The sequence below is a fragment of the Chlorocebus sabaeus genome, chromosome 3 (assembly GCF_047675955.1).
Source record: "Chlorocebus sabaeus isolate Y175 chromosome 3, mChlSab1.0.hap1, whole genome shotgun sequence".
In the NCBI taxonomy this organism is placed as follows: Eukaryota; Metazoa; Chordata; class Mammalia; order Primates; family Cercopithecidae; genus Chlorocebus; species Chlorocebus sabaeus.
The window spans coordinates 39,171,544-39,198,542 of NC_132906.1; the positions used below are offsets into that span (position 1 = coordinate 39,171,544).

Consider the following 26,999-nt stretch of genomic DNA (forward strand, 5'->3'; position numbering starts at 1 on the left):
AACTTGAAAAATATTAATTATTTAAGGAATTGAAAATATTCATTGTAACTGACAATTGTCTTTAAAATGTGTGTTTTTAAAAACATTTGATATTAAGTGCTCCTGTCTGGTCCTTATTTTCTCCTGATTGAGTCCAAATTTCCTCAACTATTCCTTTAACACCATTCACTACTCAACTCTCATCTCTCCCCTTGTTAAGGCCTCTGGCATTTCCCTAATTAAAAACTCAAAGTGATACTTAGGGATCTCACACTGAGTGACTGGTCCCAACATTCCTTGATGCCAACCAACCTTGTTTTCTTAAAAGTTTGTCTTCACTTAATTTCCTCGACATTTCTTCAATGACTTTCCATTTACCTCTGAATAAACCTCTTCAGTTTCTTTCGTTTGTTTCTTTCTCTCTCTCTTCATTTCTTAGTGCTGACCTCTTAAGTTCTAAATTTCAATTCTCACATTATATATTTTACCTGGACAATCTTACCTGCCCTGGTGATTTCAAATATAGCCTATACATTAAAAAAAATTCAAGTCAGTATTATGGGCTCCAGAGAGCTCATAATTTCTGATTGTATACTCAAACATTTCACATGCAAATGCTACTTAATATGTCTCAACCTTAACATGCCGAAAAGTAAAATGGCTTCTTTCACCCAAATCTGCTTCTCCTCCTTGTTCCTTATCATTGTCAATAGAGCTGTCATGCTCTTAACCCACTTCCCAGCCTTCCCTGTCTCACTGCGACATCATCATCCACCAAGCTGCTAGAGCCAGGAATGATGGCAGCATCCCTTCTCTTCTTTCCTCAGTTCAGCTAACCAATAAGAACTACTTTGAGAAAATAATCTAAACATTTCTATTTCTCCCCATTGTCATGGCTACCAATTGTTTAAGGGTCTAGAACTTAGAACCAATTGAAACAGAAGATGTAAGAGAGAATCACATGGAGATAAAAACACCTTTACTATGGCTAAAGCTGATTGAAAATCTTGGCATAGATATGGAGTAAATATTGATGTCTCCAAAATCTCCTCCAAATTTATACTATGGCACAAACAAGTTAAATGTGGGTCTCTTCCTCACAATCTATCTTAGGTCTCTTTCTCAAATTTTCCTCCAATCTCTACTGCTGGGAAGGCAAGGGACATGGAGGGGGAGTGATCACCTCAAGTAGGCACAGGTGACGTTTTACAATATCTCAACTACTTCTTCACTAAGGGCAGAAACTACATTTTTTTTGTTCAGCATGACATTTACAGTATCTTAAATAATGCTAGTATATATGTATACCTGATAAATATATGTTGAATAAATTTAAAAAGAACATACAAAATTTTCTCTGGACTTGATTATTTGCTGATCTTGGTGCTCTGATTATATTTCTTATACATTTATTAAAATATTTTTTCTCACTATATAAATTGCATATATAGTTTTACATTTCCATTTTCCCAACAAACATATAAAGGCAGTACATCAATTACAGATTAGTTCATCTTATTGTCCTGGAAACCTAGCTCAGATTCTGGTGTTTTTCCTTCTTTTATCTCTTCTTCATCCAAAAAACATTTATTATCTGTTTGTTATGCTCCAGGCACTGCTTTAGACACTAAAATTCAAAAATTGTTAAAAAAAAAAAAAACCTCTGCTTTTGCCAAGTATCTTAGTCCATTTCTGCTTCTATAACAGAATATTATAGACTGAATAATTTGTAAAAACCAGAAATGTATTTCTCACAGTTCTAGAGACTGGAAAATTCAAGATCAAGGCACCATCAGGTTTGGTGTCTGGTGAGGGTGTGATCTCCACTTCCAAGATGGCACCTTGAACCTTGCCTCAGGGAAGAGGGAAGGAGCACTGTGTCCTCACATGGCAGAAGGCAGAGGGCAAAAAAGGACTAGCCTCCCTCCATCAGGCCCATTTATAATGGCATTGATCAATTCACAAGTGTGGAACCCTCATAACATAAACACTTCCCCCCAAAACCCATTTTCCAATACTGTTGCTTTGGGATTAAGTTTCCAACACAAAAATTTGGGGAAACACATTTAGATCATAGAATTTCACCCTTGGCCCCCATATTTATATTATTCTCACATGAAAAATCCATTCATTCCATCTCAATATTCCCAAAAGTCTTAACTTGTTCCAACATGAACCCAAAAGTCTAAGTCCAAACTAACATCTAAATATGAGGGTGAGACTCAAGGTATAATTCACCCTGAGGCAAATTGCTCTCCAGCTGTGAGTCTGTGAAATCAAACTAGTTATGTACTTCCAAAATGTAATAGTGAGACAGGAATAGGATAGACAGTTTTATTCCAAAAGGGAGCAATAGTAAAGAAAAATGAGGTAACAGGTCCCAGGTAAGCCCAAAGCCTAACAGGAGAAAGAAGATTAAATCTTAAGGCTAGAGAATAATCTTATCTTCATGTCCTGCCTTCTGGACATACTGGGGTATGGGGAGGTTGAGGTTCCCAGGCCCCAGAAAGCTCCATCCCTATGGTTTTGCGGGACATAGCCCATGTATCAGCTCTTATACATTGGAGTCACATGCTTGCAGCTTTCCCAGGCTGGTACAGCATGGCATAGACTCTACGGTTTTGGGATCTCAAGGACAGCCCTGCTGCACAGGTCCACTAAACATTGTCTTAGTGCAGTCTTTCTGCAGTGTCTCTGCCTCTGTGGCAGGTCTCTGCTTGGAACTCTGAGGCTCTCTATAATATCCTTTGAAATATTCGTGCAGAACACCATGCCTGCACAGTTTGTGCACTTTGTGTGCCTACAGGATTAGCACCGTCTGGATGCTGCCAAGGTTTGTAGTTTGTGTCCTTTGGAAAGACAACCTGAGCTGTACTGGTCCTGCTTGAGTCACAGCTTGGTGTCTGAGGTGAGCTGTGCTGGAAGGTAGGGAACAGAGATGTGTGGTGGCCATGTGCAGCGAGCTCCAAGGACCCATGTGTACCCTGGGCCCCTCCTATGAAACTGTTCTGCCCTCGAGGCTCTAGATATCTGAAATGCTTTAGGGGTCAATTTCTCATTGTCTTGATGAGTAGCACTGGCTTCCTTCTGTCCACACTAATCTCCTAAATAAATGGTCATTGGATCACACCCTGGTTTTCTCTCCTAAGCATACTTTTTAATTCTCCACAAAGCCAGGCTGTGAATTTTCTAAATCTTTTCATTCTGTTTCTCTTTTAATTATAAATTCTGTCTTTGAATCATTCTCTGTTCTCACATTTTACTATAAGCAGTAAACACTGCTGGTTAGAGATTTCTCTTTCTAAATATTCTAGCTCATTGCTCTTAAGTTCTGCCTTCCACAAAGTTGTGGGACATTGACATTGTTCAGCCAACTTCTTTTTCATTTTGTATCAAGGCTAGCCTTTCTCACAGTTTTCAGTAAGACATTATTTATTTCTATCTAACACCTCATTAGCGTATCCTTTACTTTTCATATTTCTACCAGCATTGTGTTCACAACCATGTAGGTAATCTTTAAGAAGATTGGGACTGCAGCTTTCCTCTTCTGAGCTCTTACCAGAATCACTTTTACTGCTCTGTTCATGAAAACATAGGCTTTTTCCAGCATTCACTTCAAAAGAGTTCCAGCTTCTGCTCATTAGTTAGTCACTTCTACATTTTTAGGTATTTGCAACACCCCACTTCTCTGGTACTAATTTTTGTGTTAGTCCATTTATACTGCTGTAAAGGAATACTATAGAGTAAGTTACAAAGAACAGAAATTTATTTCTTATTCTTCTGGAGCCTTGAAAGTCCAAGATCAGGGTACCAGCATCTGGTGAGGACTGCAGTCGACTTCCAAGGTGATGCCTTGAATGCGATACCCTCCAGAAGGGAGGTACACTGTGTCCTCACATGGCAGAAGGGAAAGAGAGACAGACGCCTTCCATCAAACTCTTTGATTACAGCATGAATACATTAGTGAGAGTGGAACCTTCATGACCTGAACGCCTCCCCAAAGGCCCCACCTTCCAACGCTGTTGCAGTGGGATAAATTTCCTAACATATGAATTTTGGGAGAAACATTCAGACCATAGCAGCAAAGTTGTAGACTAATTGAAGAATTAGTCTGTAGGCAAATAAGTACAATAAAATGTTCTGAGAGAAGGTTGTGTATGACACTGCAATGTAGGAAGGGTGTTGAATTTGTGCTTATTGAGTAAAAAAGTAAATCATATTTGCTAAATATTTTGTCTTCATTATCAACTGATTTGTACAGCAATAAAAGTATGTATTCTATTATCTTCATTTTACCTATGAAAATATATTGAGTAGCTGTATGCTCATCTTTAGATTTACTAATTCTAACTTCTGCCCAAGTTTAAGCACTATAATTCTGATATCTAACTCTTTTATCTTAATTATTCAAAATGAAATTAACAAATATTTAACATCTGTTTTATGTGGTTATACTGTCCTCTCCACAGCCAAAATTTTGCTTACAAACATAAACCATATCTTGGCCGAAAAAGCTACTGTATTGAACATATTGTGGGTTTAAGACATTGTACTTAATTTTAGTTTGTAGAAGTATTTAAGACCCAAAAATGTCTTTGCACAAGATATGTTAGTGTCCTTCCCAGTTTGAGATTCTGTGATTCTAAGATACACAAAGAAACTTTTACTCCAGCTTGAGGATAGTGGAAATTAGTGCACAGAATTTTTTTCAGTATTTAAAACAAATTATAATTTCAACTTTTGTTTTAGATTCAGAGGGTACAGGTACAGGTTTGTTACATGGGCACATTGTGTGATGCTAGGTTTTGGGGTATGGATGATCCTGTCATCCAGGTGGTGAGCATTATACCCAAGAGGTAGTTTTTCAGCCTATGTTCCCCTCCCTTCCCCTTAGTCCTCCCTAGTGCCTTTGTTTCCATGTTTATGACCATGTATACTCAGCATTTAGCTCCCACTTATATTTCTCAGTTTTTACAGTCATTTTGTCTTCTTGGCACTGGCTTCTTTTGGGTTGAAATAAAGGTCACCCATTCAACACGATCCTATCAAAAGTATACACATTATGCCTTTTCCCTATGATCTCCCAACTGTAGAAAGAAACATGTGGACTCTTTGTATAGTGAATGTTGCTAACACTACACTCTAAATGCTCTTTCAGTGAGGCTGTGGTCACCTCTTTTGAGCTGTCTCTGAAGAAAAGTGACAGCACTGATACTAAACTGGATCTGTAGAAGTGTTATTTCCACTGGTGATTGCACAGGGAGTTTTGAACTTGCTTTTGGACAAGAGAGGATAGGGAAGAGGCTTGGAGGCCTATTTGACATTATAGTGAATGAACCTAAAACTCTATTGGGCATTGCTACTGCTGGGAATAATGGTTTCTGGTCGTCAGAAGCCAGTGGGACACTGTGGTATTGGTATTCATCACCCACACAAAGAGCCTGTCACTTGTTAATACTCTGGTCTGGGCTGGGCAGTTTCAGAGTTGTTCCTCTCTATCTCCTGTGACACAGAGCTACAAAACTCTCCAGATTTGGAAATGTTATTAAATCATCTAAGTTAGAATGAGGGTTAGTTACGAAGCGCTGGGACCATTAGTCATCTTCCTTTTTCACCACGTCTAACCATCATTTTATATTTGCTTCCAGTAGCTGGCCTTATAAATCTTAATTAAAGGCTTTCTCAGATCCTGAATTTAAGCTGTCACCCATTATAGCTTCGTTGAAATGTCCATGTCCATTAAAACCTTATCAAAATGCAGCATCTATTACCTTTGAAGCTCATGTTGTATTCATCTCTGCAAGCTTCGTTAATGCAGGGAAGGTGCATGTATGCTGGCAGCATAACGTTCCCTGACAGGTGCTGTTAAGCAGCAACGGCTGGCTTTACTCTCTCCACAGCCTTCAGTGAATCTTATAAAATCCTGGAACTACGGTTTGCTACCTACAGGATGTGTAAAAGGATAGGCCAAACAAAATTAAACCATTGATTCTTATTCCACATCATGAAAGGGTAAAATAATGATAATTTTTTTTTCTCAGATCATTGGTGTTTTAAAGCAGCCTAAAATAATGTCGACCTGTTGGCATGATCCAATCAAGCAAAATACATACCTAAATTTATGAAAAAAATAATGTGTGTTGATTCTAAATTGCGATTCTGGTATTTCCTTGGAGAAGAGGATGTAACTTACAACCAATATGCCTATCTTGGCTTTACTGAATGGTGCTTTAGGCATTTGCTTTCTATAACTGGATTGACTAGGAAATGAACTTGAGAAGGTGAGAATTTTAGATGAAGATATAAAAGTATGACTAAGTGAGAGATTTAAAAGTGGAGAGCTGAACATTATGTAAAATAAACCTTCATAATGTCATAGCATCACATATTATCACCATCGTGACACCAATATAAAATATCGTCAAGTTCTTTAGTCATGGGGAATGAAAGAATGAAATAGTGTAGCATGCTACAGCACTAAACAATTTGATACTATTAAGGTTTCACACTTGCTGTCAGCCAGGTCACAATAAGGGTTAAAACACTTAGCAGTTGTGACACTTTGTCTTGATAACCTTATTAATCCTTCAGAGGCATTAGAGGAAGTAGCTAACAACTAAGAACAAGTTATAACTAAGACGGATGTGTTTCATCCACTCATAATCCCTTCTCAATTATTCAAGGAGCTATTTCCACTAAAACCTTTCAGATCCTCTTGTGTATCATTCATCTGTAAGAATGTTGGTGGTGTTTCTGCGTATTCTAAGGGGACAGTTGTTTAATAAGAATATCTTCTTTTTTTCGTCTTCCCAACTAGAATCTGAAGCCCTTTCAGGGCAGGACTTTCTTGTTCACTTGTTCAGCCTACATTCCTACCACCTGGCACTGGGCTCTATATACAGGAATTGGAAAATGCGTTTAATAATAAGGGTGGAAATATTTCTGAGGACACATTTTCTAAGTGAGGGAATGAATAAGACCTTTTTTTTCTCTCTTTGGAAAGACTATGATCATAAGACTAAAATATGCATTACCTAATTTAATATGTCTATCTCTTAGCAATGTTTTTAACAGAAAGCCACCATATAGCTCTGTAATTATGTTGTTAGAGTATGTAGAAAAGAGCCAGATTATTTTATTTAGTTTTAATCTTAGAGATATTATTACATATTATTCGTTTTTCTTTACTGTCTCCAAGACATTTTTCAGAGGGGTCTACATAATGTTAGGTGAGAAGTTTTATACAGGGGCAGTAAACACAGTGTATCACACCATCTTTAAGAGTGAAGTTACATGAGGTTTTTTCCAAAAGTAAAGAGTACCATTTGTTTGTTAGCTCATTCATTCACCAAGCATTCATTCTAGACTCTGGAACGTAGCAGTGAATAAAAGTACTTCTGCAAAATAAAATACGTACAATGTAAATCTTGTTAATTTCTGGGGAAAAAAATAAAACCAGGTAAGGGATATAGGAAGCTTCACATAGAGGGGCTTTAATTTTAAACAGGATGAGCAAAGAAGGCTTTACTGCGAAGGTGACATTTTACTCAAGACCTGGAGAGCTTAGGATTCAGTCCTCTGGGGGGATGAGCATCCCACAGAGTAGAACAGCAAGTGATCGGAGGTAGAAGTTAGTCAACAACCAGCCAAGAGGCTAGTGTAGCTGGAGCTGAGCAAGACAGAGGAGAGCAGACCAAGGCGAGGTCAAGGAGGAGGCCCATTGTATAAAACTGTCCTGGCCATTTCAAGAATTTTTTTTTTTTTTTTCCTACTCCAAATGAGGTGGAAAGCCCCAGAAGGATTTTGAATGTTGTTACATAGGCTGAATGAACTTAGACTAACTAAACACTGTAACTTATACAGAATTTAGAATAACTAAACACAGTGGCTTATTAAATAAATCACAGTTAGTAAAGAAAGAATGTATGTTTAGACTAATATCCTAAATTCTTTGAAATGATGCTTTATTATAAACTTCCCTTGGCATTACTATTAGAAATAGATTATACAAAATACGATATTTTATGCAAACCTTAGGTGCAATAAAATTTTAAAAGATTGTCATATTCAGATAATTTTATAATATTAATGTTACTTTCTTTTAACAGTCATAGTGAAGATGAAAATATAGAGGACCCTGGTGGAAAGAGACAGGCTGTATTTCTGATGCAGGTGATCCTTACAGTCTCAGGTAGAGGCACATTTTCTTTCCTGGGTATATGTATATTGGCACGAACAGCCCCTGTAGAAAGGATCACTCATGATTTGATAAGCACAACTGAAAAGTGTCAGCAGTCATCAAACAAGAAGTCTTCCCTTTTGGAGGAAAGATGTTTGGAATCCTAGGAATCTCTAGTTTTCTTACTCACTAATTCTGTGACAATGCAATTTCAGTAACATAATGTAAGTGGATGCTTTCTACACAGTGCTGATGCTATTAACCATACAATAAATTTCAGTGTATTTTTTTTTCTCATTCTAAACACTTTACCTTTAGCTTTAATATCCTGTTAGAGCATCACAATATTTATGTCTAGAAGGAACCATAAAGGTCTTCTACTCTAGCCAGTTGATCTGAAGCTTACCTACCAAGTAAGTACAAATTGTAGCTTTGTCAGTTTTGAACAACAAGAGAGTGAGATCTTAACTATTTTCATGATGTTGTTAATGTCACTTTTGGAAAACTGAGACAGTATACTATAGCATTAACTTTTCATTACTTAGACCAAAGTGCATTCTGGGGCCAGTTAGGAAAAAATAATATCTTTTAGACATAACAGCCTTGCAAATGTTGAAGACATCTCAGATGTTTGCTAACTTTTCTGGCAATCATCTTCTGATCCTTTAGCTAATCTTTGTATAACATAACTTTGATTCTCTTCATCTTTTTGGTGACTCTCCTTTGAATGTACTCCAGTTTACCTCTCTTCTTGAAGTGTGTGGTTCAGATGTGGTTTGATATAGAGGCATAATTGAATGGAATTATTATTTCCCTTGGTCTGGACAAAATATTCTATTAATGTAGCCAAGAATTGCATTAGCTTTTTTGGCAACCACTCTTCAGTGCTGATTTATATCAAGCTCCCTGTCAATTAATCCTCCAGGGACTTTTTTATTTATTCTCTTGCTAAGCTATGCCTTTGACATCTTTATAAGTTTAGTTGCTGTTTGGAATAAAAGAAAAGACTTTACTTTTTTTTTTTTTTCCTAATTAAATTTCATCTTATAAGTCCAGTGTTCCACCCATTGGGATATTTTGGGATCCTGATTTTATCATCTTTCAGGAATTAATAGCTTTAAGACTGAACTCACTAGGCCAGTAATTTTCTAAAAAGGACTATTCTTTTGAAGATTGCCTTCTGAAAATATGAAGGAAATCTAAGAGACAGTTCATAATGAAGGTTAAAAGAACAGATCTGGGCAGCAACCACACCTCATATCCAGCCCTAGCTTTGTCACTTTCCAGGTGGTTTTATTCATTTGGTTAACAAACCGAACTGCTACTGTGAAACACATTATCCTAGGTGCTTAAGACTCATCAGTGAATGAAACAGACAAAAATACTTATCCTAGAGGCGCTTACAGTCTAGCAGGAAAAGAAACCTTTGAAAAGAAATATATGCTCTACATTCCTTAATTTTCTTAACTGGAAAAATAGGAATAAATATATTACTTTATAATATAGTTTGTTTAACAGGGTTCTCTAGAGAACCAAAAGAATGTGTGTGTTATAATAAATAAAGATATTTATTATAAGGAATGAACTCATATCATTATAAAGGCTAAGTCCTGAGATCTTCGTGGTAGGTTGGCAAACCAGAGACCCAGGAGAGCCAATGATGTAATTCCAGCCTGAAAAATAGCAAGCTCAAGACGCAGCAAGAGCCAATGCTGTTTGAGTCCTAAGTCAGAAAAAGACCGATGTTCACATTTGAAGGTGGTCAAGCAGGAGGAATTCCTTATTACTCCTGCACTCTTGGGAAGGGTCAGTCTTTTTGTTCTATTCAGATCTTCAAGGGATAGATGGGGTTCACTGTCCTTACGGAGGGCCATCTGCTTTATGCAGTCAACTCATTCAACTGTTAATCTCATCCAGAAACACCGCCATAAAAACACTCAAAATAATGATTGATCAAATATCTCAGCACCCCATCACCCAGTTGATTTCACACATAAAATTAACCATCACAAATAGTGATGAGGATCTTAGGAGTTATTGCACATAAAGGGCTTAGCATAGTGAGCTCTTAAGAAAAGATAGCTATTATTTGCATGAAGTATTTTTTCAAACCCCTCTTCAGTATTAGGAATAGAATCAGAGCTCTCCAATATTGACACAGTAGTTTTGGTCCTTTACTAGTGTGAGACTCTGTGTGATGTTTCGTCTTGGGAAGCAGTTATACTTACGTAGCTAAGTTATTTCTCTGCTAATGCCTATTTCAAAACTCCGTGAAAATTTGCTCTCTGCCTCCCATGTTTGACACAAGGGAATTGCCTACAGACACCTTGCTACCATCTGGAGCAGCCTATAGTGATGAAATACTCATGAAGGGTCTTTTATTATTTTTTGGCAGTGTTTCCTTTTTAAAGAAAATATTACAAAAATTGGAAATGTTTTGGAAAAACCGAAAGGTAGATTTTTTTATACCTCTCCTTTGAATTCACTGCAGGAGTAGTTCACTTTACTTACAGTGGGCTCAATGAGTAACTATCATTTCAGGGTATGCCTGACTCATAATACTGTCGAATAATTCATACATGTAAAAATGACAGTTGTCTCATTTACTTGTTATGCCAACACTTGTCAACCTCAGCAAAAGCTTTCAACCCTGTTAAATGTGGTTTAAATGTGAGAGATCTAAAATGCAATTGAAGTATCCTGCATTTGATAGTAAATCAAATATGAATTTAATGTTGTACTTAAAGACAGCATATTTAGTAAGTCCTGAAAGTAAAAATGGCAGATTTTATGATTTCACTGTAGTGAGGGTTTTATTGGGATTCTGATTATGTTTTAAAGGTTGATATCTAATGACTTTTAAAAATTACATTTGAGAAAAATATTTTGGAGTAAATTATATTGAACTGAATTAATGGATGATAAAAATAATTTAAAGAAAAATTACTTTCTAAAGAGAAGACAAGGATTATCAAATCATGAACATTATATTTTGTTTTACTTTTTATTATAAAAAATTGCAACCATTCTCAGGGTAGAAAAAATAACATTACACCCATATATCCATCACTTATATTAAAATGTATTAATATTTTATAATATTTGCCTCATCTCTTTTGAACTTCAATTTTAAACTCACCCTCTGTCTGTGTTTATAAGGATTATTTAATTTTAATTTTTTTTTTTTTTTTTGAGACAGAGTCTCACTGTCACTCTGTCGCCCAGGTTGGCACGTGCCAGTGCAGTGGCACGATCTTGGCTCACTGCAACCTCCAGCTCTTGGGTTCAAGTGATTCTCCTGTCTTAGGCTCCTGGCTAGCTGGGATTACAGGCGTGTGCCACCACGCCCAGCTAATTTTTGTATTTTTAGTGGAGACGGGGTTTCACCAAGTTAGGCTGTCTCGAAATCCTGAGTTCAGGTGATCCATTTGCCTCAGCCTCCCAAAGTGCTGGGATTACACGGGTGAGCCGCTGTGCTTGGCCAAGGCATCATTTTAAATAGATAAAAAAGAAATCTTAACTTTTCCAAGTAAAATGCTACAAGTGTGGAACATTTAAAGGCAGAAAAATTTTACATTTTTTTTCTAGCATATGGGAAAATTGATAGCTTCTTTTTGTGTGTTTTAATGATGAGTAAAGAACTAGACTGCTTCTATGGTTTTCTCTGGAATTTTTAAAAATCAACTACCCATAAACTTACATTCTTCCAAAACACATGAATGTGATAAGAGTCTCAATGAGCAAAAGCAAAGTGTGCTGTTATTCTAGAAAGCATTTGGCAAAGAGACTCCAGGACAACTCTTTGTACAAAAGGGAAGTGAGAACTGGCTGGCTGTGTAGTAAGTGGATATACGGCCTCTGGTGGGAGGCAATGTGGCAGTGTTAGGGCCACGTGAATGAGGCATGAATTGTAGGTCTGATTTTTAGCAGTCACATGCCTATGGTCAAATCACAGCCGCTCTAAACCTTCAGTGTTTCCACATCTGTAACATGAATGCAATAATGCCTGCTTTGCAAACGTGTTGTGAAGATTAGCTACACAGGTAAAACTGTTGTACATACTCAATATTGGCATCTGGTTGTTGTTGTTTTTTGAAACAGTGTACTAAAAAGACCATTCATGGTGTTTGAAATTATATGTAGGTGATGTAACAATCCCTCCTGCTCACTTACTTGCTGTGTGTCCTTGGGCGTGTCCCCCAGTCTCACAGAACCTCTGTGTCCTTAGCTGGGAAATGAGTCTAACACTATTTACTCCATGATGGTTAGTTTTATGTGTCAACCTGACTAAACTAAGGGATGCTCACGTAACTGGTATACATTCCTCCTAGGTGTATCTTTGAGAGCATTTCTGGAAAAGATTAACATTTGAATCAATAGACTAAGTAAAGAAGATTGCTCTCATTAATGTGGTTCAACGTTAGTCAATCTGCTTAAACAGAAGGAGAGCAAAGTCTGTCTTCTTGAGCTGAGACATTCAAATTCTTCTGCCCTTGGATAAGAGGTTCTTGTTATGGGGTCATCAGACTCTGGGACTTATATCATTCCCTCCAACATAGAAGCCAATTCCCATGAATAAATAAATAAATATATATATATGTGTGCGTGTGTATGTGTATATATGTATGTATGTGTGTGTGTATATATATGTATGTATGAGTATACACACACACACACACACACACACATATACACACACATATATATGTACTTATTGGTTCTGTTTCTCTGGAGAGCCCTGACTAACCCATACTTTCACAGCATTGTTTTTGGGGGCAAGTAATAATGTTCGTGTAGCAGACTCATTATTGAAAATCTGCTCCTAGGAGTCTTGTTTTCTTGACCAATTTCGAGCTTTCAAGTTACTTTTGCAGTTTAATAATATAGGGGTTAGTCTTCTTGATGTTTTTGCCAGTATTTGGATAAAGATGTAAAGGTCGAACATATCAAACTTGACAATAGCTAAATTAGGTTCAGAAGTTCTCAGCAGGCTAGAACTATAGTTAAAATGAACAAAACAATTTATATGGAAAAAAATTGAGCAATATAGTAGTTTTATAAGCTCCTTGTGAGCCAATACTGTGAATGACTATTCAATTTTTTAAATTCCATTTTAGGCTAATTAATTCAAGTGCAAAGCATAGATTCAGCAATATAAAGGTTGTTCTGTATTCAGATTGGTCAGATGACAGCTAGAATTATGTGTCCTTTTTTTAAAGCTAAATTCCACACTTTACAAAGGACACTGAAAAGTGAGGTGGGGGCCAGGTGTGGTAGCTCACGCCTGTAATTCCAGCACTTTGGGATGCCCAGGAGAAAGGATTGCTTGAGCACAGGAGGCTGAACTGCCATGATCCATGACCGTGCAGTCCAGCCTGGGTGGCAGAGCAAGACCCTGTCTCAAAAAACAAAACAAAACAAAAAAAGCTAGATAGGGTTTCTCAAGCTATGGAACATTTTGATCAGATAATTCTTTGTTGAGGGTGGCATGGGCAGTCTCCTGTGCATTTTTAGCACATTCCTGCCTTTATCCATTAGATGCCACTAGAACTTCCATTTTCCCACCCAGAAAGCCAACAAAAATGTCCAGATATTGCCAAACATCTTCCGGAAGGCAAAATTACCCTGGTTGAGAGTGCCTGTGCTGCATGGTATACAAAGGAAGGTAAAAGGAAAGTAAAAGGCTGAGAAAGATAATCATGAAGAATAATAAGGGTAGGTGTGTCTCATTCCTAGAACTGTCCCAACTCAATTTTATTTTGTATTAAGTTTCTCTGTCTTCATCTGCCTTCCTATTAAATTTATCTTTTTGCAGTCAGAGATTGTGTTTCGTTCGTTTCGTTTTTAGTGTGCAGAATAACTCAACTCCTAGTGTACTGTAGACTCTCAATGTTTTTATAAGATAAAGTAAACTAAACTGAATTAAAAAACGACGGGCAGCTACTAAGGAGACATTTTCTGATGGTACTTGAAGAGTTGCCAAAGGAAGATCGTATTGGATTACTCAATGAAAGAAAGAATGCTTCTTCAGAGGGCAGAGCTAATAGCAATGAATAAAAGTTATGGAGGCATAGATTTCACCTTATTTTAAGGTCAAAATTTAATAGTATATTTATACTTATTTAGCACCAATAATCCTTGAAATCACCTTGATTAGCATTGAAATGAGTGTATTTTATAATAGAATTGTAAATAAAATTGTCTCTTTAACAAAATGGGGATTAGGGGCACTGATCCCCAACACTGTTGAAAATCCACATAGAACTTTTGACTCCCCACAAACTTAACTATTAATAGACCATGTTGCCCAAAAACCTTACCAATTACACAAAAAAATCAATTAACACATATTTTGCAATTTATATGTATTATATAGTATATTCTTGCCATAAAGAAAGCTAAAGAAAATGTTATGAAGAGAATCATAAGTGGAAATATATTGTAGTATTGTATTGCATTTATTGATACCACAAGTTTAGTCATTTGTTTACAAGATGAATCTCTGAAATAGCGGGTAACTACAGCTGCAGACCTCAGTCTATGATACATATCAAGCAATTCAGGTTTGTTTTTTGTTTGTTTGTTTGTTTGTTTTTGAGACGGAGTCTTGCTCTGTCCTCCAGGCTGGAGTGCAGTGGCCGGATCTCAGCTCACTGCAAGCTCCGCCTCCCGGGTTTACGCCATTCTCCTGCCTCAGCCTCCCGAGTAGCTGGGACTACAGGCGCCCGCCACCGCGTCCGGCTAATTTTTTGTATTTTTAATAGAGACGGGGTTTCACAGTGTTAGCCAGGATGGTCTCGATCTCCTGACCTCGTGATTCACCTGCCTCGGCCTCCCAAAGTGCTGGGATTACAGACGTGAGCCACCATTCCCAGACGGAATATACTGAATTTTATATTTATTTTAATATTTCAATAATATCAGTCTTGTGAACATTTTTGGATTGCATTCAGGGTCATTTTTTCAGTTCAATATTTGCTCTGTGTACCTGAATGTGTATCTAACCAAACTATTAAGCAGGTGACTCATCGATAGACAATTTCATTCTTTGATTACTATATGGTTCATAGAAACACATTTCCGCTCTCTTTTATCTGACAAGGACTTCCATTTTATTGTCAGTATGAGGACAAATTCAAAATACACATGAAGTTTCCCAAAATATCTTAAAAATAGTATAGAAACTTGTATCTATGAGATTATTTTCAAATTATATTCAACATTCATTTAAAATTTTCCTTAGCATTCTTACCTGTGGTCAAACCTTACAACTAAAGTATCTTGAGGTGTGGGGAGTATCTCTGTATGGAGGAGTCGGCTCTGTGAGAGTGCTGGCAGACACTGCCTGGAGCAAACACAAATGCAATGGAGGATTTTTGTTTGTTCGTTTTCCTTGGAGAAGAGTAGCCTGAGAAAGACAATAGTGTTCCAGTCTGGAAAGCCATATATTAATTAATGATATTTCCCGTTAAATTAAGGAGAGGACAAGAAGGTTGAATTCAAGCAGGATGGTTTAGGTTGCAAATTTTGAGCATGATAGGGCATTTTCACTGTAAAGGCTAGGAGAGGTTAGAATATATTACTGAGGGAATTGGAGTGTGACAAAGTTTCTTTCATATGACAATCTATTGGCATTTATTTCTAATTATCATAGTCTCTTTGCTACTGAAGTTATTTTTGAATGAAAAGCATTCATTCATGCCATATCTCTTCTACATAGAATTTTTAGATATAAAAATTAATTTAAAATTTATAGCGTTTAACCAGGGGTGAATAAAACTCAATTCTGCAATATTTATTCATATAAAGACCATGGTCCTAATTATCTAGGAAAGTCGAAGAAGGCCTAAGAGACCCACGTGGCTTTTGTAGATTTATTGTAGGAACTTAGGTGTCTGCCTTTTCTCTCCATGTTTTAAGTAGAGTTGTCAGATTTAGTAAATATAAATACAGGATGCCCAGTTAAATATGAATTTCAGATAAGCAATGATTAATATTTTAGTATATATCTGTCCCCAAGACTATATTCTTATAATAAAAAATGTTATTTATTGTTTACCTAAAATTCAAATTTAACTAGGCATCCTGTATTTTATCTGGCAGCATTAGTTATGGGGGGGCATACGTGGATTAATCTTGGTGCTAACGAAGCTTAAGTTTTCAGGGCTACTCACTGGCAGGGTTTTGTTTAAATCTAATGTTGTCTTTGTAATTTTCCAGTCTTTTCTTTGTGAGCCTTCTTCCCAATTATATAAACCTGAGACTCCACAAAATTTAGATATGCCCCTGCAGGGGAAGTAATATGAGGAGATAGTCAACAAGGTGACAGAAGAAGTAAATTTAGCAGGCTCGAGGAGATTGTTGATGTCCTTGTCACATTCGGAAATTATTTTCCAGGAGATAATTAAATAATCATTGGGCCTCGAGGCATCTTTGTAGTTGAAACTTGACTGTCATTGTAAAGGGAAGAGACAGGAAGAAGTTTTCCCCTTTGTTGCTATAGCCTAAGAGTGAAAACTTCAATGCTCTGAGAAAGTCAGTAAAATTTCTTTTTCCATGGATACAATCAGCAAATGAAGACTCAATAATTTTGTTTCTACTTACCAAATTCAACTCTTCAGTTCTCATAGACTTTAAATGCCTAAAGGAAGTTATAAAATAAAAAATGATAATGGCAAACAAGTGTCTTCCAGAAAAGCAGATCTGGCTTTATTCTAAGGCTCATTCACAAAAAGGCAAAGCTAAATGTTTGTCTCCCTCCTTGATGCAGTGCCCTCCTTTGTGTAATAAATCACGGAAATGACTCAGCTCCCTTACATTTAATAGAGACTATGAGGGTGATAATCCTCTTTTTAATCACTTAGGACACTGCCTGATTCTTAGAGTCCACAGTTTTGGGAGTGCTATTGATGGGAGTGCTATTGAAGTGCTATTGGTTAGATTTTCAGGTTAAATATTTTGTGGCTTCAAGAAGCACAAAAACGATGTAAGGAAGTTCACCTAGGTGCCTGATATGGATTAAGGGAACTTCTCTTCATTCAAGAAATTAATTCAGCAAATATTTGCTGTGTGTCTCCTAAGTGTCAGACACTGTGCTAGGAATGGGATTGTTTTGGGTTTTCAGTACTTAACTGGGAATTAATTGATGGAGGGAGCAAATGCTTTTAAAGCACAGAGCTATTTAGACTCCATAAATGAGCATTACATATTTGGCATAATAGAGCCTGCCATATACTATATATACTGGATGATTGTTCTCAATTTTTTACAGCTTTGTGCCATTGACAAGACTTCCACCAGTGTATATGAAATATATGCCCCTGCCCAATGGATGTTAGGCTTGATCACATGCCTTCCCTTGGCTCCTGGAATGTCAGTGTGCATGATGTAGAAGAGGCTTGAAATGTGTTTGTGTGGTCTGGCTTATCTTCTAGTACTACTGTGACCCACCATGGAAAGAACATTCACCTGATAGTCACCAGTCATAGGAAAATGATAAACACAGTAAAAGGAGAAAAATCAGTGGTTATGGTTGTAAGCCATTAATATTTGGGGTTTTTTTCATGCAGCATTATGATGGCAATAGCAGATTAGCATAGACAGTAAGACAAGTATACAAATAAATGTAAGTTAAGATAAATTGAGATGTGTTTATAGATGCAAAATGCAATATGATTTTCAGTGGTGGGAAAGCATACATTTGATATGGGGAAATATTTGGGAAAAGCCAAGTTTGAGGTCAGCCTTGAACAATTTCAACAGGCAAAAAATGTCATTGGAATTAATGAACACTTCAAGTAATCTGAAGCTTTGTAGGTGGTGCAGAATCGGTTCATCTTTCAAAAGCCTTTCTATGTTGGGAAACTGAATACAGTATTGACTTCCAAAGGGGGCATTAAAGTGTACCTGAGTGTGTTGACTCAGTTCAGTGCCCTCTGGACTTTCTGAAACCATCCCAGAGTCTTTCCACAATCTTCCCATCCATGGATGGGGACTGGTGGTAGATACCCTACGGCCTGATGCTACTTGCTGATACTCTCCAGCATTCTGTAGTTAACCAATATAGCAGCCAAAGGCTTTCATCTGCTCCACCTGGAGAATCTTAGATTTTAGATTCTTTTGAATCTCTTTTAGATTTAACAATTATTTATTCCAAGCTTCTTATATGCAGTTTATTTTCCATATATTTTCTCTCTTAATCTGCACAGAAACCTTTTGCATAGTGTTACCATCTCTACTTTACTTACAATAGATCTGAGGACCAGACAGGTTATAAAGGAAATGCTCAGGTTACACAACTACCTACTCAATGCCTAGACCAGGACCCTGACCTGAACATTAGGCACCTGATCTACAATAGGAACCTGGTCTTATTAAAAGTCTTTATGGGACTTTTCTAGAGGCAATTCCAGAGTATACAGGATGTTGTTGAGCACGTTTATATATAAAGTAATAATTATGAAATCTAGGTTTATTCAGTAAATCTAACTTTTCTAGAGGAGGCTCTAGAAAGTTACAGAGTAAGACTATCCAGAGCTAATCTGTGTTTACTGGCTTTACTTCAAGCTATTCTAGTCCACACACAGCTCTCAATTCACCTATGAAATTATTGAAATTTGGCTTGAGATTTGAAACTTGGTTTTGAGATTCTCAAAGCATCTTTATAATTAGAGAGTAGAGAAAATTATTCAGTGATTGACCTGATGAATCATTTTCTTCCTGGGGTTTTCAGTCTTCTCTTATTTGCTTCTAGGAGTTTTATTCATTGTATTCAAAAAGCTTTCACTCTTCTTTGCATCACAAATAATATCTTTCCCTATGCAGAGTGTTATAAGCGTTATCTGTTAAAGCATACCTGTTAGAAACCTAAAATTGGAATTCAGTGCCTGGAAGCAGGGGGTCCTTTATAGATAGCTGAAGACTTTGAAATTAGTTTTTCCTTGTGATTCAACAGGTCTTGAATGTTGTGACCTTGATTTAATATTTATTGAGCTTCCACAAGGTGCTAAGCCTTCAAGATACAGAACAAATCCCATTTTTTCGATTAAGTTTTTACCTGATTTAATTTGTCTTATTTATATTTATTAAAGCCCCAGCAATGTCATTACAGATGTACTCACAGATCTGTTTCACATGCAGCATGGTCAAATAACGAGGGAAAAAAGAAAACACAGACTCATGCACACAAATTATAAATGTTTTGTAGAAACAATAACTCATTCATTGATTTCATGAAACCTATGGCTTAGCTTTTTTCCTTGCACGAGTGAAATTATAGAGACTGACAATGCTTTGGTTTCAAATTTTATTTTAGAAGGTTAATAATGATATTTGAGACTGTACCATCTTATTATTATGCTAATCAACAAAGCCACTCTAAGTCTATTTTGAAAATGAACCTTCTTCTCCATTACAAAAAATTAATAATAGTCTCAATTTTCCCACTCAGAATTTGTCATCTTAATGTTGAATCATAACAACCTTTAATTTGAGGACAAATTATAGAGAGATTTATAAACAGCAGTTATTGTCTTCTTAAAGGTCTTTGTCTTTATAGATAAGTTATAGCTAACTACCATCAGTAGCTCTTCTGTGGAAATGTCTTGGGGGTCCCAGGCCTGCATTTAATGTCAGAGGAACAACAGGCAATATTCAAAGTCAATAGAACTGAACATCTCCTGTTCAACAATGTGGAACTGAAGATCATTAACAGATTGAAAAATTGCAAAACAAAGTTTCTAAAGATATTTGGAACACTGAGCATTCTGCATAATAATCCATAATAGGACTAGCAGTCAGTGTTCCATTGAATATCTGCTTTAAAATTAACTGTTGGCACTTTATTTTTAGAACCTGATTCTTTATTCAGTGTGATTTGGGACAGGCCAGATGTTAGTTCGATGTCCAGTTCTTTCTCATTAAAGCTGTAGATGCCATAAAAAGAGAACTCCTTAGCCTGAAAAAAAAAAAAAAAAAAAAAAAAAAAAGAACTCATTGAAATGGTGCTATGTACCTTAGAAAATACAAAGAAAGTAGAAGCATTAATAGGAAAAGAATAAAAGTTAAAGTTCTATTATTTTTCTCCAGTGTTAGAATTCTTCTCAGTATCCCAGTACATCATCTTGAAAAACCCCTTACATAAATATGTCTTATTTTAGAGGCCACTGCCTTAAATCTACTAGCTTGACTGTTAGTATTTTAGATCATCTGGAGAGATACCAAAACTTGTATTCGATATCACTGTATAGCTAAGCTCAGGTGTGTAATCATTCCTTTTGTTCCTAGAAGATGACTGTTACAGAAACTTAAATGTGACCACTTACATGTAAAAAGAAAATAAGTAACTGTCTCTTCGTGGGGTACAATTATTGTTAATTTTGCCAAAATTGTTGGCTTTGACTTTATTCACATGATCAGGATTACTGTGATCCATTGATAACAGATGTTTCCAAAGTTGAGCAAAAGACTTGAAACCATCTTGGACCGTTAAAAAGTGCTGAAGGCAAACTAGAATTCACTTTATCTTTACTTTCTTTACCTTCTAGTTGCACCATGTTTTACATGAATAGTCAGCCCCAGAGACAGGGAGCCAAGGGTGCAGTAGGCCTGAAAGTGGGAATTTATGGACACACAATTTCTTTCCGGTCTGATTGGATTGTCAATTTCACTGGAGAAAATATCTGGGAAAGGCCCAGCTATTACGTGACTACCAAAGGAGATCATGCACTGGGGAATGGGAATGAAGTTTTCCTTGAGCTCTACAGTCTTGCATCATGGCTCTCCAGATATTATTTTGATGAAATATTTTCCACTTTAAGAACACTAGGGGAATATTTCCTTATTAATATGCCTTTAGTTAGAAGTAATGTTAATAAGTGTTAAGTGAACAAGTATTTCTATGGCCACATGCATTTGGAAAAGAACTTGTTATTCAAAGTTTAACAGTCCTTCATAGGCTACTCTACACATTGCTCTCTGATGGAGGAATGTGCATGCATTTATCTTACAAAGTCAACTCTTACTGGGTTTCAGAGTTGCTATCTGCTTAGATCTTATCAGAATAATGTTCCATGAAACATACTTTGAGAAATGCTGGTCCATAGGGATCATGTTTCCAGGGCACGCCTTCTGAGGATGAGGGTCTAACAGAACCATTCCTAGTTTTGGTATTTCGGTTTTATGCAGCAGTTAGAAGGTGTATTAAAACAAAACAATACAACAACTGAGTTGAGATCAAGCACTTAACACTCACAGATTTTATTTATTCATCAAGCATTTACTTAGTGCTCACTTGGTTTGTTTATCTCCATCTCACAGGATTCAAAGATGAGTGAAGCATAGCATCTTTCCTGCATAAACATTAAAAAAAGAACAGGAGAAAGTGAGAGAGGAGTCTTCTGTCCACTTCTAAATAGAACAAAATGGTATCTCAGTGCCCTTAACTTTGAAAATGAAACAGAGCTTCTAGATCATCTCAAGATTTTGCAGCTTTGGAGAAAGCATGCTGTAGGACTCATGGCATAGTGAGCTGCATTTTTGCATAAGCATCTGCATTAGGAAAATCTGGAGACTGCCCTCTCAAATGGCTCCTTGGGCCATGGATCATGGCTCAGGGGATGGGAGGAGGCAAGTCTAGGAAGGCCTGCCTGTGAGCTCAGGTGAGATGCCCTTGAGGCCACTAGGGAGAAGGTGGGCCAGAGTCATTGATGGGATTTGAATAGTGAAGGGGGTAAGAAGCCAGTGAAATCTGGATTGCTCAACTTAATATAAGCACATAAGTACTGTACGAGGAAAACAAACTATGGAGAAAACAGATTTTCTTCTGCTGTCATCCCACAATAATGAACACAGAAGACTTCTGTGACCAAATGTGGGTCCTCCCCTGCACCCCACACACCAAGCAAGAGATCAGTTCTGCAGTGGACACAAGCATTGGGTATCCTCCACTTCAATCCTGACACCATCTACCTGGAGATAGCGGCAGATACCGCAGGTTGGGGGCTCAGTCCCATAAGACTGTCCTCGAATTTGGATGCCAATCACAAGCCCCAGGTTGTTTTATCTGTGCTTCTGACTGACTGGCTGTAAATAGAAGTTCCCACAATTCCTGTCTTCTGTTCAATTAGTTTGCTAGAGTGGCTCACAGAACTTTACAGATAGTTAGACAGGCATGAGTGGGACAGGAGAGGGTCCTCCCCCACCTACTAGGAATGTTGGGTGATGGTTTGGCAATTATCACATTGCCTCTCTAAAAGTGATAGGTTGGCAGCCGGTGCCAGGGAAAGGCCATTTCCTCATGGTCTATACCTGTTGCACTAAAATGTTAATTGAATGCAGATGCCAGTTGGGAGCAAATTTCTGGGCATGCACATTAAGAGACAAAATGGCTGAGTATGATCTTCTGGGCACACTCCACCAGAAAAGGGAAGAAAAGCCTCAGATGGGCATGTGTACAACTTCCTAAACACACTGCATGTGCTCACTTCCCAAGCATAAGGAGGGCACTGTGCATGCAGGCAGCCCACCCTAAGGGTAGAATCATGGGAAAGGGGCCAGTCTATGAAGTCCTAGGATCAAGGTTAACAGACCACACTTGTTCTTCAAGTTACCTGCTTGGGTCTCCTCCAACCATATTTTCCTTTCTTTTCTGTTCTAAAGCTTTTTAAAATAAACTTCCACTCCTGCTCTGAAACTTGCCTAGGTCTCTTTTTCTGCCTTTGCCCCTCAATTGAATTATTTTTTTCTGAGGAGGCAAGAATTGAGGTTGTTAGGGACCCACATGGAGTCACTGCTGGCAACTTGGATAACTTCCACTGGTAACAAACTCAGGGAAACACGTAGGTTTACAGGTTTATTGCAAAGAACGTAACAAAGGATGTAGATAAAGACATAGGGAGGTCAAGGTATGGGGAAGATGCATGGAGCCTCCCTGCCCTCTCTGGGCATGCCACCTTTCAGGAAACTCCATGTGTTCAACTGTCTGGAAGTTCTGTGAACCCTGTCCCTTTGGGTTGTTATGGAGACTTCATTACACAAGAGTGATTGATCAAACCATTGACCATTGGAAATCAACTCAACCTTTAACCCTTCTCCATTCCTTGGAGGTTGAGGGGAGGGGCTGAAAGTCCCAACCCTCTAATCCTGCCCTAGTCTTTCCAGTGGCCAGGCCCCATACTGAAGCTACTTAGGAGCTGCCAGCCATCCGTCAATTCATTAGCACATAAAAAGGTATCACTTTGGATATTCTAAGGATTTTAGGAGTTGTATGTGAGAAAATGGGAAAGAAGACCAAATAATCATTTTACACTATCACAAGTACTCCGTCTGGTGAGATAGAGAAAACCCAAATCTCTTAGAGCAATAATCTCAAGAAAAGATTATAAGGTGTCCTTGTATTTAAAAAAAAAATAATTTTATCATAGTTAAAAAAATTGGGGAGAGTAGAATGTAAGAAAAAATGTCTGAATTTCACAGACAGGCTTAGCCTTGACACATGCTGACCGTGTTACTGAGCATGCTATCTTAAGTTCTCTATGTATAAATGGTTTTTTTTTTTTCATTGATTACAAAGGTCTAAGACCTATCCTCATATCTATTGTGGATATTAAATGAGATACTACACATAAATTAACAAACACATAGTAGATATTCAATAACCATTGGTTTCTTTCTTCAGACATTACATTGTCTGAAGCTATGATTAAAGTGATCATAGCTGACTGATTTCTTGATGTGAGAGAAATGGTAGGCTTTCTTTTAAAGATGGGAGAAACTTTAGAAGGATCAGCTGGTATGTAGCAAGGAGCTACACTAAGGTTGGAGGAGAATTATAAGGGCAGGGGAGGTGGGATGGGGTTGTGAATTATACCCATCCACCAATGGTGAAAGCACACTTATTTCTTAGAAGTTTGTAATCACAACTGAGATCATTCTCTGATGTAGCAGAGAAAATATAATACCTAAACTTATAACTATTGGGATCACTTTCTCTACCTGGGTGACTAGAGAAGCAGAGGAGGCCACTCTAAAGAAAGAGGAGGGAAGAATTAGGCCAAAAAAAAAAGAAAAAAAAGAAAAAAATGAATCCAGATGTGAAAGCCAGCCTAAGTTCCTGCTTCTGTTTGTTTCTGGGGATCAGATGTGTTCTCTCCTTAGCTTGTGTAATCAAATCCCATACCATTACACCAAATTTCTACTTTTAAGCATAAGCTAGTACTTCTTACCTAAAGACCACAGAGCAGGAAATGAAGCAGTTTTCATAATTGATGGCACTCTGAAGATTGTAGCAGGTAATTCGCACTTTAGGCCCTGACCTTGTGAAGAAGGTGAATATGGTTTGGTTGTGTTTCTCTTCCAAATCTCATGTTGAAATGTGATCCCCAATGTGGAAAATGGGGCCTGGTGAGGGATACTTGGGTCATGGGGGCAGATCCCTCATGGCTCGGTGCTGTCTTTGAAATAATGAGTGTGTTCTTGCTCTGAGTTCCTGTGAGATCTGGTTGTTGAAAACACTGCGGCACCTGCCCCGCCCTTGCTCCCTCTGTCTTGCTCCCACTCTCACTGTGTGACATGCCTGCTCTGTCTTCACTTTCTGCCGTGATTGAAAGCTTCCTGAGGCCCTCATCAGGAGCGGATGCCAGTGCCATGCTTCCTGTACAGCCTATAGAACCAGGAGCCAAATAAATCACTTTTCTTTATAACTTTCCCAGCCTCAGGTATTTCATTATAGAAATGCAAAAACAGACTAACAGAGGAGAGAATTTTAACAAGGGCAGAATTTTAAGATGCATAATGGACTTTCCAGAGCAGTCAATAATTTTAGTTCTTAAGTTCTGTGAGTAAAGAATTCATTATACCTTCAGGTATGAATGATTCTTTAAATTCCTGATTCTAACGGAGAAGATTCAGTTTAATCAGAGATTTTCTGGCCTCAAAATCAGTGGAGCATAATTGTAATTGTCATAATAGCTCTATTATTCCTTCTGTTGAAAAACCTTAAGGCATTCTTCCTTCAGAACACAGTGACATTGGAGGTGGCCTTCCTTAATAAAATACTCTGCTTACTTCCTTTTCCATCTGGCAGTAGTTGTTTTGGGGACAGGACTCAACAGGCCCAGTGAGAAGGTTTTGCTTTCTCAACCAGCAGCTTTTGCTTAGTCCTAATTTACTTGATTGGTTCTAAAATGTAGAACAAAAGTTTGTACAATCAATATTTTCAGTTGACTCTTAACCTTTATGCACTTTTAGGTTTTCTTGAAATTTCCATTTCAAAGGAAGGGAAAAGCAAACCTTCAGTGGTCACAGTGGTCAGGCCTCTCCACTTCCCACTGCCTGGCACTGCAAGTGGCCAGCTCACCCTAGGCATTTTGGCCAAAGGCAGTTTCGAGAGCTCCTCTAAGCCCCACCTGCTGCTCTGTGCATTAGGGTCAAACCTGGTGTCATGGCACTTTCACTGCCTAGCCAGCTCAGGGCAGAAGTCACCTGGTATCTGGTCTAGATGCTCCTCATGCCCCCAGATTGCCCTGTCCAAGCACCAGCTTTAACCTTTTAGAGAAATAAAATCAGCCATTGAACAGTGTCATCAGAGAATGAGAGAAAAAGTGAAATCAGAGCAAAACCAAAAGGATTTTAGAAAGGGGGAAAAGAATAATGTCCCTGGCTAGGCCATTTTCCACTGATCCCACAAAGACAGCTTAAGTGTTCTTACTTATCTGATTTAAAAGAATTGAAGGAGGAGGCAAGGGGCATTTCTTGATATTTCCTGATGAGGACTGAGCCCACCTCTTAGTTGAGAGTTATCCCTTAAATTGCCCGTGGCAGTTCTTTCAGAAATATGGTTACTACAAGATGATTGTGTCAGAGGTCATATGTTTTGGTTTTGTAATTGCTTCTCTAAGCCTTCAAATCATTCTGCAATTAACAGAATGGATTAAGCAAACGCTGCTATGCCTTCTCACTGGGCCTGTTGAGTCCTGTCCCCAAAACAACTACTGCCAGATGGAAAAGGAAGTAAGCAGGGTATTTTATTAAGGAAGGCCACCTCCAATGTCACTGTGTTTTGTGTCTCTGAGCTGCTTTAGGGAATAATCTTAATGTTTTGTATATTTTGTTTTGGGGATACATGTTTAAAAATTCATATATTCATATCTTGTGAGAGGCACTTTTCTAGATTCTGGGGATAAAGAAGGAACAAAGATAGGTGAAATATTTGTTCTCAAATGCTTAAATTCTGGAAGAGGCAAACACAAGCATATAAAAAAAAGTAGATGTTAAATGTTTTTCACAGAATTATGATTAATCAATGTGATAAAGTAACTGTATGGCTGAATTAGGTTATCACCCTTTTCAGAATAGGTGACATAAATCAAGATCTGAAAGAAGATATGGAACCAGCCACACAAAGACCTTGAATGAAGGCATTCCAGGCAGAGGGAGCAGCTAGTGCAAGGCAGTAAAAAAGGAATAAACTGGCTGTGTCCAAGAAACAGCAAGAAGGTGGAGCACAGTGGGTGAGAGAGAAGCGTGAGCAAGATGAGACAGACTGGTAGGTGGGGAGCAGGGTTGTACAGGGCTTACCAACCAGATTAAGAAATTGGGATTTTATTCGGGTGCAATGGGAATGTCTTAGAGTGTTTTACATAGAATAATATTAATTTGAATTACGTTATTTAAAAAATAACTCCGCTTCTTTGGTGGGTGGATTACAGGAAAGCAAGCAGCGAAATGTAGAAACCAGTTAGGAGGTCTTTTAATGGTTCACCCTATAGGTAATAACAGCCTGAACAATGATGTTTGTGGGAAACATGGAGTATATATATAGGCTGTGGATATGCATTTGAGG

General features: G+C 37.7%; 1 long non-coding RNA gene across 1 annotated transcript; it reads left to right on the plus strand.

Moving 5' to 3' along the window:
- The first annotated feature begins 539 nt into the window (after window positions 1–539).
- On the plus strand, window positions 540–26,999 carry LOC140711456 (uncharacterized). The gene is made up of 3 exons (XR_012092671.1): window positions 540–1,177; window positions 21,476–21,816; window positions 26,445–26,999. It is a non-coding gene; the product is annotated as an uncharacterized lncRNA (long non-coding RNA).